Source organism: Balearica regulorum, chromosome 2 (genome assembly GCF_011004875.1).
Source record: "Balearica regulorum gibbericeps isolate bBalReg1 chromosome 2, bBalReg1.pri, whole genome shotgun sequence".
Lineage (NCBI taxonomy): Eukaryota > Metazoa > Chordata > Aves > Gruiformes > Gruidae > Balearica > Balearica regulorum.
The window spans coordinates 132,363,674-132,375,791 of NC_046185.1; the positions used below are offsets into that span (position 1 = coordinate 132,363,674).

General features: G+C 37.5%; 1 protein-coding gene across 12 annotated transcripts in view; it reads left to right on the forward strand.

Annotated features, from left to right (window-relative positions):
* Positions 1-12,118, forward strand: part of OSBPL3 (oxysterol binding protein like 3) — a 91,850-nt gene that overhangs the window by 23,552 nt on the left and 56,180 nt on the right. The gene's annotated exons all lie outside the window — the stretch shown is intronic.

Here is a 12,118-nt window from a genome sequence, read left to right on the forward strand (position 1 = left end):
CTTACCTTAAAAAGTACCAAAAATTTTCCTTATCTCTTCCCCCATGAGTTTTGTCCATGTATATGTTTGTCTCGAGGAGGTTTTTTTACTCCCAATACTGAAATATCTGAAAAATTTGACTACTATCTACAGGTGGGTTTGTGCTGCAAGTAGTAGTTTATTTTAAACAGCAGGAATTTTGCTTTCAGAAAAATCAAAGAAATTTATATTATTATTATTATACTTTAAAAGGCTAATACTAAATGATTAATGAAAATGTTGATACTAGAAAATTGTACTTCTGTAGTTCAGCAAGTGTTTTGAACTGCTAACAACTGTCAAGTGCTACAAAATGAAGTAATTTTAATTCCAGGGGCTCTAATGTTATATAAAAAGGTAGATGCTGTCAGCTACAGTAAAAGTCCGGAGACAGCAGTGCTCACTGTTGACAGTGAAAAAGCTGTGTGTGTTTCTGATCGGGAGACATCAGTAGACTTTTGCTGCTGGTAAGGATAAGGACTTCAAAAGCGCCCTGTCCCTTTATGTGTAACTTCAGTGCCACGTTGTATCAGGCAGCAACTCTTTGCCTCTAAAGGTTGAAACTGTTCGTTAATGCAGTTTTTAACACTTAATGAGACACCTGCTGATTTTATTGCTGTCATCACTGGACAAAATGATATAAACAAGAAGTGGTTGAAAAGGTAAGGTACCCTAAGACAGTCTAGCTTATAGTTTTACCTGTAATACCTTCCAGTGTCTGGTTAGCAGCTTTAGAGAGAAAACATTTTGTTCAGGAGAATTGAAAAAAAGCATTCATCATTCAGCTCAAACTTTGGGACTCTGAAGGAAACTGGATTCCCTACTATATGGAGGGAGATGGACTGCATAAGAGCTGAAAAATTCAGTGGATTTTGATTTCTCATGAGGGTAGTATAAACTTGTAAATTTTCTATGCCTGTAGATGGTTTTCATAGCTAGTAAACGTCTCACTAAATTTTGTGTTCTTTAATGAAATGAGGATACGAAAAGACAAACAGAGCAGATTATAATGGTGGTGGTGTTCTCTGCCTATAAAGAGGACACATGCTACATTCTCTGTGGTCATGTAAATTAAGGTGATATCAGAAAGCTACAAAAGTGTACCTAAATCCAGAAGAAAATTTTATAGGGGTTTTTTTTTTTGTTTAATCTTTTTGTATGTTTGCTTTTTATGGAGATATGGAAAGACTGATTCTCATTAAAACCTAATGAACTATATGTGAATATTTGGTAGTAAATTTAGCTTAGCAAAACAAAGTACTTTCACAGACAGCTGTACGTATTTGCTTAAGTAATCATTTATGGGGCATTGCATATGTCTAAATCAGATTCTTAACTTTATACTTTTTATTGCTCCTGGAATGGTGATTAAGAAAATCTATGTATGATCTGTGGTGAACTGCATTTCCATGGTAATTGGTCAAAATAATGAAAAAATAATTTTTTTAAATTAAATTTTAAAATGTGCAACATACATAGAAATAACTTACTGAACCAGAAATGCACAACAAATCACTACACTGATTTGTTTCTGGTTGTACTTCAGAAGTTTAAAAGCTGTTCCCTTGCAGTTTGTTGGTATTTTGTTAATTTATTAGGTGAAGAACTAGCAATTTTTTCAATTCCCATTTGCCTTTCCCCTTTTGAGGACACTTAAGACTAGGCAGCATATATTACCTGAAGAAGATGTTGCTATATAAAAGTTCATGATAACTTTCCTAAGCAGCCTTGATTTCAAGTGGGTGATTAACAGCTCTTCCTAATCCCATGTCAGAGTCCCCTTAAAACCTTCCATTTAAACATATGCTGCTTTAATTTGCTTTTTTAATTTCAATAATTTTTAGTAGACTGTTGTTGGGTAGTGTCATCATACTTGCAGAAATAAAACTTCAAAGTTAAAACATTTTGATAAGACTATTTTTGCTGATCTTTCAGGCTGTCCATAGTGACCACAATTTCAGTATTTCTAATGTTCTGTCATCATCTGGGGTGACAGAATCCACCTGTCCCCTGAGAAACAGAGAACACGGCTCTCCTGTCTCCTTTCTGCTCTTTAAATGAGAAAGACAACAGGTCATAAAATATGCAAAAGCTCTAACTGCCACACTCTAAATAACAATCAGACAGTAATTTGCTTCCAATAATACATTTTACAAGGAGTAACTACCAAAGACTTTTAAATCAGCACTGGTTAAACTCAGGTTTTATGATCTGTAGTGTTGTAGTTTGTAAAATGTATTAATGGATACTCATCATTCTCTTTAAGTAAACATAAAGGAATGAAAATGTAAATAAAAGTGAGTGGTTTTCTACAGCAGACCACTAAGCCCGGGGAATTTGTTGCACATGCTGTATTCTTTGCTGTATGACCAGCTATAGAAGTGTCTGAAATACTGATAAACTTCTTGGTTTGTGTTGTGGTTTTACCTCAGCTGGCAGCTGAGCACCACGCAGCCACTCGCTCACTCCCCCCCATCAGAATGGGGAAGAGAATTGGAAAAGTTAAAGTGAGAAAACTCGTGGGTTGAGATAAAGACAGTTTAATAGGTAAAGCAAAAGCCGTGCACGCAAGCAAAGCAAAGCAAGGAATTCATTCACCGCTTCCCGTGGGCAGGCAGGTGTTCAGCCAGCTCCAGGAAAGCAGGGCTCCATCACGTGTAATGGTTACTTGGGAAGACAAATGCCATCACTCCGAACACCGCTGCCCCCCCTCTTCCTCTTCCCCCAAGCTCCTTATAAACTGAGCATGACGTCATATGGTATGGAATATCCCTTTGGTCAGTTTGGGTCACCTGTTCTGTCTGTCTCGTCCCAACTTCTTGTGCACCCCCAGCCATCCTGCTGGCAAGGTGGTGTGAGAAGCAGAAAAGGCCTTGGCCCCGTGTAAACACTGCTCAACGATAGGTCCATAGAACAAAAACATCTCTATATTATCCACACTGTTTCCAGAACAAATCCAGAACATATCCCCACACTAGCTACTATGAAGAAAATCAACCCTCTCAGCTGAAACCAGGACAGTTTGGTTTTCTTCTAAATCAGTCTTTGACAGCATACATTTTTATTTCACTTGTTGTCAGGAGATGTATTGTAGAGAAGAGAAGGGAGGCCAGCAGTGGGTGAGGGAGGACAGTGACTGTCTGGCTGTAAGAAAAGTGAGGGGTTTGCTGGCCCAGTTAAATCCTTTTCTTGGCTTTGTGCAGCATGGGCTCTTCTACAGAAGTAGGCTGTATTGGGCAATTTACAGAGAAATACGTGGATGTATCAAATTTGGAGACAAGGTTTCTTTCCTTACTAGCCCAAATCCTGCTAGGGTTCGGTGGTTGGAGAGTGAGGGAGTTCACTTGCCTATTTTCAAAGTCATCCCCATGACCAGCAATTCCAAATTTTTTGAAAGTCTCCTAAATGCAAAATTGTTATTCCCTGAGGCTGTAATTCATGCTTTCACTTAGACACTGAATCTAGAAGGCTATTTGTTCTATCTGGCCAAACTATAGTTTCTACTTCACCTTTAAATTTTTTGCATATGGTTTATGTGTAGTTTTTTTAGTGCCATACAGTTCTCAAGGAACTCTGAAAGAACATGCCAATAAGAGGTGATGATAGCTAAGTAACAGCTGCTAAGGGCATGATTCAGTATCTTCCCCTGCAACTTGTGAGATTTCTGTCTAACCTGTATTTGCAGGCTCCTTGGTGAAGGAATGCTGGTGACCAGTGTGCAGAGGCTGCTGCGGTGGATGTACTCTGTGTGTCTCTCTGTACCTCTCTGTACCTGGCACTGGCCAGTACCAGATGCTATGGTGGAAAGTGCATCAGTCCTTCATCCTGAATAGTTATAAAACATTTGCCCTTCTGTCAGACCCTTCCTATAATCTTCATCAGTGACTTACGATCTGATGTGAAAAAGGCTGTCTTTATTTCTTTCGAGTTTATAGAAATTGCACATCCTATTCTAATAAGTGTATACCTTGATGGTATACACGAAGCTAAATAAATTTATAGTATAGGGATTGACCTTGGATATATTTGGCAAAAATAAGTCTGTTTTCACAGCTAGTGTGTATTACTTCTACTGGCAACAATTGCCATGACCTAATGTGTCCGCTTGAAAAATAATGCTTGTTTAATTTAAGTAAAAAAGTGAAACTAAAAATAAAATAAAATAAAAAAATCCCCAAACATCAAGCTAAAGAAAAGCAATGGCTGTATCAAACTGTAGCAGTGACAATAACAAAATTGGCCCTTGAAATAAAAGGGGGGGGGGGGGGAATAAACACCTTACGCTGTATCCTTGAATCTCACTTAACAAAATTGAGATGTCTTGTTCAAGACGCTTGCAATGAGAAACTTCATTTTTCATTTGAGGTTGTTCCCTTCTCACTTCAGAAATGCCTGCAAGCTCTCGCTGGTTTTGGCTGTGTTCTTCTTAAGTTTGTCTTGTCCCTGCAGTTGTATTTCAGATGAAAGATTTTTGAACAATATCACAGAAGTATTTGTCAAAAGAAGAAACACATAACATTCCTAAATGTATCTTTCAGATTGTCAGTATGTCAAAACAATATCACTGAAATGGGCCGTGCTTTAGTAAAAGTGGATGTGTTGGTAGGAGAGTGGCACCATGCATCAATAGTCATCGTCTCTGTGTGGTGGTAAGTATGGGGAACAGTAGGGCTGAAAGATGTAGAGGATAGTGACTAGAGACATTAGAGAAATGTAGGAAATTCTTATCACTCCTTTCTTTCTTTCATTCCTTATAACTTTGTGTCTCTGCACTTAAAATCAGATATTGGGCTTTGTATAATACATGTGTCTTTTAAAGCAGAAGTAGAAAGATGTTTTCAACTCATGAACAGATTTCAGGGTTCTATAAAACATAACTAGGCTAACATCTTATTTCTAAGTGAATTTCATTTTATTCCTGTCAGTGTTGTCTTGTTTTTTTAAAAATATAAATGAAGTAAATTTAAAGGTTTTGAAAACCCTCATTAAGACTGAAATGCAACTCAATGTACATGACTATCACAGTTTCCTTCTTTTCTTTGAAGTCCTAATGGAGTAGGATATAAATACCTCTGTAAAATTCTGTTGGTCAAGCCACAGGTTACTTAGTGTGCATCTGTTTAGACAGATTTGAATATTTTGGCATTTATCTTGTTAGCATCTTCAGACTTGGTTAATTCATGACTAGCAGCACAAAATTTGAGGAATACTTCTGCAGTGGGATCTTTGGCTGTAAGCTGGAGGCCCTTTTAATAGTGGCTTGCAAGAGATAAGGAAACGCTAACACTGTCTTTTGCCTGGATGTGCTCTTAGGCTTGTCACCCGCAGGAAGATAAATTCATGTTTTTCAGTTACGTAACTATGCATGACATTTTATTTAACTTACAGCCCAGAAGTCTGACCACAACATGCTAGATACAATGTGTGCATTTAAAACACAAAGGTGTTGTCATAGAAAAAAATAAATTTGCACATTGACTTGATTGGAAAGGATCATTAGCACTTGAACCAGGTGATAGCATCACTGTAGCTGTACATGTACAAAGCATGTATATAAACATGCATGTACTTTGCATAGGTATTGGAAATAAAAGCAGCTTTATGACAAGGAAGAACTGCGGGTTTTGCCATGGAAGGTGCTGCAGAAGTTCTTATCCTGATAAATGGAATACAGCAACTGAAGGTGTATTTGGTAGAGAGGAAGGCTGCGGTCCACCTGAGTCTCCCACGCAGGTTGCATACTGGTGATCAGAGTACAGCAGCCAGCGCAGAAAGTCCAAGTGATGCTGGTCTTAAGTGAAATGTCCAGAAATGTTCAGCCTTTGCAGTAGCTCAGAGCTAGGGGGCTTCTGCCTCAGCATCTGAATACACTCTGTCATGGGGCCACTGTGATCTAATAGCCAGTGAGCTTTAATTGTCCTTCAGCCTGGCAGCATAAGGCTGCAACTGCCATGAGTGAGTGTTAGTAAAATTCCTGTCAGTAAGCTGGAGTCTGAGAACAACAGCCCTTCATTTTTTTTTTATTTTTTTTTTTTTTAGGGATGCCTTTATATGAGGTCTAACAAAGTGTCCTTAGCAAGGTCTTTATTTAGCTGGTGTGAGTGTAGCATGTTATAAAGTTCAGGCTAAGGAAGATGTACCTTCCTTTATAAATAATATTTTATTGCCATCACAAAAGTAGTACTCATTTTGGCATGCGTTTGTATTTGAGATTACTCTGAAATGATTGTGAAAACCAGCACTGATGATTATTTATTTATTTATTTATTTCTGTTACCAGTGGTGAAGAAGTCCTGACTCAGTATGTTACAGGGAAGATCAAATGGAAGGCTGTTTAGTGGTTTTGGATAAACTGTGGCCACCCAATTTGAACTGTTTGCTTTCATATGATTTATTTAATGTGCTACATGTGAAATAACCTGTTTCTGCACATGTGGACGTGAACACTGATTACTCAAAGTGGATGTTGTTGAAATAATATCTTGCTGCTTGCTCAGCTGAAGAAAAGTGAGGCCTGCAGCGTCCCTGGAATTGGTTTGGAATATATAAAAGCCAGTGGTTGATTATGTACAAAATGTTAATTGTCGTTCTACTCTGTTCAGACATAAGTAATGTGTGACTTAATTTAGATACATTAGCTGAGAATCATTACATTCACATGGGAAGAAATGTATTTGTCACATGTATTTACTTTCTCATGCTTAATGCATAACGCTCAACTTGACAGTTCCTGCACTTGTTGGTGAGTTTAAGCCTCTTAAATTTGCTGTACAAGGGGGTTAAGCTGCTGGTTTTAACTTCCAAATGCCTCATGCTTTTTCCATGTCCTCGCCTAGCTCTAGAAGAGTGTTCCAGGCACAGGGAGTGGGGCAGGGCAGAAGGTGGAGAGAGACGGACCTGTGAATGTACGAACTGGCAACAGGAGACGTGAACATTGTTCAAGCAGTCTGTGGTGTCCTCAGGCAAAATTAGTACAAAGTCAGATCCCTCTGCACAAGGCAGTAAAAGCAGTGCATTGCAGTGTTTACTGGAAGCTCTAATTATTTTAAAGCACTGTATGCTGGAATTGTATAAACAACCCACAAGAGTAAATAACAGACTTTTCAAAATGAGTTGCTAGATGTCATAGGGCGTAGAGGCAAACTTACATCCAGCTTTTGGGAATGATACTGAGTTTTTGAATAGGTTGGTGATAGGTCAGAATTTGTATGGTTGGGAATGCTAACATGCATGTGAAACCAAAATGTGAAGTGTGAAAGTTTTTAATGCAGTTTTGGGTCAGTCTAAATGAACTGCACTTTGGGGTGGAGGTTTAACATGAAAATGTGGTCAACTTCCACTGAATGCTGTTCAGAGCCTGGCATGTGGCTCCCCATTTGTCCCACTTTCAAAATCTTTGTTGGAAAACTTAATGGTGCTGAAAGAGAAACACAAGGAGAGAGATCAGAATCTTTTTCTCAAAGTAATTTAATGAATTTTTTGTACTTGACACAAATATAAATTATTTAGATTTTTGATGTGTAGGCTTCCTAAATAGACTGGCATGCAGCTCAAACAGTGTTTTAGTTCAGTTTACCAAAATGAAGAGACAGAATACAACACCAGGTGCTCAAAAAATGTGTTGTGCTATACTCTGTATTTTTTGACTTTCACCTTTTCACCCATTCAGCATGATAAGTGATCTATTCCTAAAATTGTGTCTCTAGGTGATGCAAATGATACTGGAGTATTACATGAGATCTTGCTTGTTTTGTCACTGTGTTTTATTGTTGGTAACTGACTTGAAGCAATGATCACCTCCACTGTTCTCCTGCTGAACTGGTGATGTAAAATCACACTAAACAACTTTTCAGCCGTCTCGCTTTGGGAACAATGTAGGAATAGCTTCAACAGCTCTATTATTCTTCAGATTAGTGCAAGCTTTCTACTCTGGAAGATCATTATAATGAGGGATATCAGGGGGCTAGCTGGTCCTTCAGTCAAAATAGGAACTCTTTGTCCTTTTGATTCTCTGCTCCTATGTGAAGCCTTTCACAGTTTTGTTAGGCAATCAGATACGTGTGGTATTTTCTCGACATCTTTATGTCACTAACCACAAAATGCTGCTCGTAAATTTCATCCATAAAGAATTTGTTGCATAGAAGCTCAGCTCCTCTACTCCACAAAAAGCTGTCTTTCCAAAAGGATATTTTTGCAGCAGTCTCTCCATTTCACATGAAGTGAAAATATGCTCGAACTACCTTGCTCTTTTCCCCAGATGCTGATGAGCAGTCAGGCAACTTAGCATGCTTGAGAAGGACAGTCTGAAATAGGAGCTGGGGGACTGCCAGCTCCCACAGCCACCTTGTTTGCTGCTAGGACAGACAGTTGACGTATTTCCTTATTTTTGAGTACAGAAGAGAAGACTGGACAACTGCAAATGCTGGTGATATATGTTTTTCAAATGTAATCCAACTGCCATTGGTCATTCCAAGACTTATCTTTAATGTGACATTCCATGTAAATCCTTGTAATTTTGGAGTAACAAAAATAAGATTTGAATATTTTTGACGTATTTTATGATATTGTCTCCAAACCAGTATAATATAATGCTTACAAGAAAAGATTGGGGGCATTTTATAAGGAAATTTTAAACTTTCTTTACTTAAATTACCATTCACAGTAATTTTTTTTCACGTTCCTCCTCCAGCTCTTCACTTTCTACATGCATTTATTTTTTCTATCTTTTTGCAATTAAATGCATAGAAGAAAATAATGTCATTCGGTTCAATATATGGCACAGGTATATTTTTTCTAGAAGACAGTGTGAGTTATGAAAATGCTTTAATGTCTGCGAACTTCAAGTTTTGTGGTCAAGACTTGATTAAAACTTAGTATATAGAGTTTCAATCTTGAGCATCCTTTGAAAAGACATAAAATTGTCAAAAGTGCAATTTTATGGCATAAGATTTGTAAAGGTGTTTTCCTCCTTTTATGTGTTCTATATTTTACCATGTAAAAAAGATGTACTTGAATGAGTTTCTCAGACCTTTTATCCTAAAAGTATCATTTACTGGCAAAATTGTGGAAAACACAGTCAATGAAAGATGAATATTAATAGAAGTTAAGGAAAAAATATGTAGGTCAGCATGGGTGAAGTAGGCATGACTGCCATCTGTTAAAAAATTAGGTTTCAGTATTATGTTTCCTGCAACTTCATATTATTTTAGACATATTTTTATTAAAAATAAACCCTCTTTTAGCACTTTCCTCTAAGAAATTGCTATTTTTTCCCTATTTTCTTTTTCAGAAATTCATCAAGTGCATTATATGAAAAATTGTGGAAAATATCTTAAGTATGTCAGGATGCACTTTATGCTGCACTACTCATCGTTAACTACAGGTTTAATTTATTTCTGTGTTGTAAGTCCTGATGGTCTAGAAAAGCCAGTACCATATGTCAGCATTTTAGTAACAAACACAAAAAGATGAGAGGTTGGGAAGAAAGTAGAGAAATAGAAGGCAAAGACCAAGGATGGTGGCACTCTTCTAATATTAAGCAGTTTAAGGGGAATCTACATCACTTGTAAACACTTCTGTTTATTGCTGGTTTTATAGCCTATGACTAAAATCTAGGTTGTTAGTTGCAGTTCAGGTGTAACCAACCTCAAAAATGTTATGAAGCAACCAAGATGCTAGACTGCACATATTATAAAACTCTTCACGTTGTTGTCTGCTGTCTCTATAGCCTGTTTACAGCGACTGGAACTGAAGTAAAAAATGAGTGTACTCATTAAAAATAACAAATATGGATTGTTAAGTTGAGGCACCATTTCACTGAGCTCAAATCAAATTCTTTGTAAATTAGTCATTCTTTCATATTGCTGAGACATCCTAATTAAAAACATCAATCTTTTAAACTTCTAAAAATGCTTGCAATGGCAGCGTAGCTGAAGCTTTTTTTTAATCATGCGGAATTTATTTTGTTTTTAATTAAATTCAAATAGATAGTCAGTAGGTTGCACTAACCTGAATCTAAATGTAAGATTAGGGATAGAATATCTCTTTCAGATCTGCCTGGATCAGTTGAAAATATTACCGCTTCCACTTTCTTGCCCACAAGTTGGTGATGACCATCCTTGCATTTTGGCCAAAGTAAAGTATGTGAGCTACCGCTGTGACAAATGACTCTCCACTGAAGTGGATTAGGAAGGGCTCCTGTGATTTTTTTTTTTTTTTTTTTTTTGGCAGTGGAACTGGTGATCTCCAGAAAAGGGACAGTAACAAATTGCTTAGGAGCAAGAATTTCTTTAACTGCTTTGGTAGTTCTAAAAGTGCATATGAATTCGAACTCTAACCTGTCAGTGGGAGGCACTGAGCTACTACTGAGACCCATAGATGGTCTCAGCAGCTTTGTATTAACTCTGAGCTCTATTGCTGGAGGCAGGCCATGTCTTTACATTGGGATGTCATACCGTAGCAGGCTTGTATAAGCAAACTTAGTGCATTAAAACTACATACATCTTCCTTGTTCTGGGCTGTCTGTAATAGTGTTAAATTATTCACAAAGTCTTAATTGAAGCTTTCCTTTTTGGCCAATCTCCTAACTTGCTCTTAGATTTTGTTCCATTGTAGGTAGGCAGCAGCAGGACAAGATCTGACATGAAAGCACTCACTCTGTAAATGGACCTTATGTTCTTCCCAAGGTGGTTGCTGCTTCTGCAGCTTTGTGTTCACTTTATTCCTTTTTCAAGGTCAAAAGTTCTCTTACCAGCTCTGTCCAAGTAGAGCCTCTAAGGTAAGCCTAGCTGGATTTGGGTTCTCCTCCAGCATTTCAGAACTTGAGGAGGTGGCAGTGAAGTTCTATCATTTGAGGTGGGGAGAAGATCCCTTTTATGGTCTCTTTCCTGCTCAAGAGCTACCCTGTTAACCTAGTTGGAGGCCCTCAGCTCTAGCCTACATCTTTTTTTGGCTGACCCAGTTATTGTGATTGGTACTTTCTCATTTTATATTACTTAAGCAAAACATTGCATGTAATCATTCAGATTTATAATCTGGTTTCCCCACATCTTGCATCCCTCTGCTTCTAGGTTTCTTTCAGTTGATCTTTATCCTAGGCCATGAGGATAATGTTGCAGAAAACCTGATCTGTGGAACCTTTTTCCTGGTTCCTATTGTCAAGGTGTTCATTACAACCATAAATATGAATGGATTTAAGACCAACTGTGATGTAGAATCTTCCAAGAGCATGATTGACTGCATCTGCTTCTTACAGTTCTTGTTACCTGCATGCATCTATGTGATACATGTTTCCAAGCAAAAGGATGGTTGCAGGCGTCATCCTGCCTGTCCTCGAAGATTTCCAGCCCGAGCCTTAACATCTATAATTTCTATTTAAGAAACATATTTCTGTGTGCACTTCTATATTTGTATTTTTTTTCATTGAAAGCTTGGCATTAACAAACTCTTACCTTTCGGCATTAATAACAAAAATACTTAGCACTTGTAGTACTAATTGTCCTCGGTATATTTTATACGTGTTAATTGTTTCCTACAATACATCTCTAAATTGTGAAGGTTTATTTACACATTGCGTGTTCAGAAACACAGTGTTGGGAAGTTAGTGGCCCCTCGCCTACGATTGATGTTAGAAAGGGTTAACACTGGTGTGTTAACAACTACCTGATGTCCTTCAGAATACTACACACTTCTTTTGATGTTTCAAGCTATCTTAATAGGAAAGACCTTCTTTAAAGAAATAGTCTGCATAATATTTAAAAGAAAGCTGTAGCTCTGTCTGCATTTATAAATACTAATGTTGTAAAGTACACTGAAAAAGGTGTACTGGAATGGACTTAGAGACAGAAGCCTCTAAAGATACGGTAAGTCGATCAAGAAGAAATGTGATATTTTCATAACTCATGGTCATTACACTTTACAAAGTGTGTAAACAATTTTCTGTGTATCCTAGGAAGAACTGAATCTTGTTACCATGGTCATTAAAGTTAATGAGATTTAAATTTTGAGCTAGTAGGCCTGTTTATAAAGGAGAAGCACTAAACATTCTCAAAAGAAAGTGTTGTTTCTTTTGTAACTTTTTTCTTTTAGAAATTGACATACA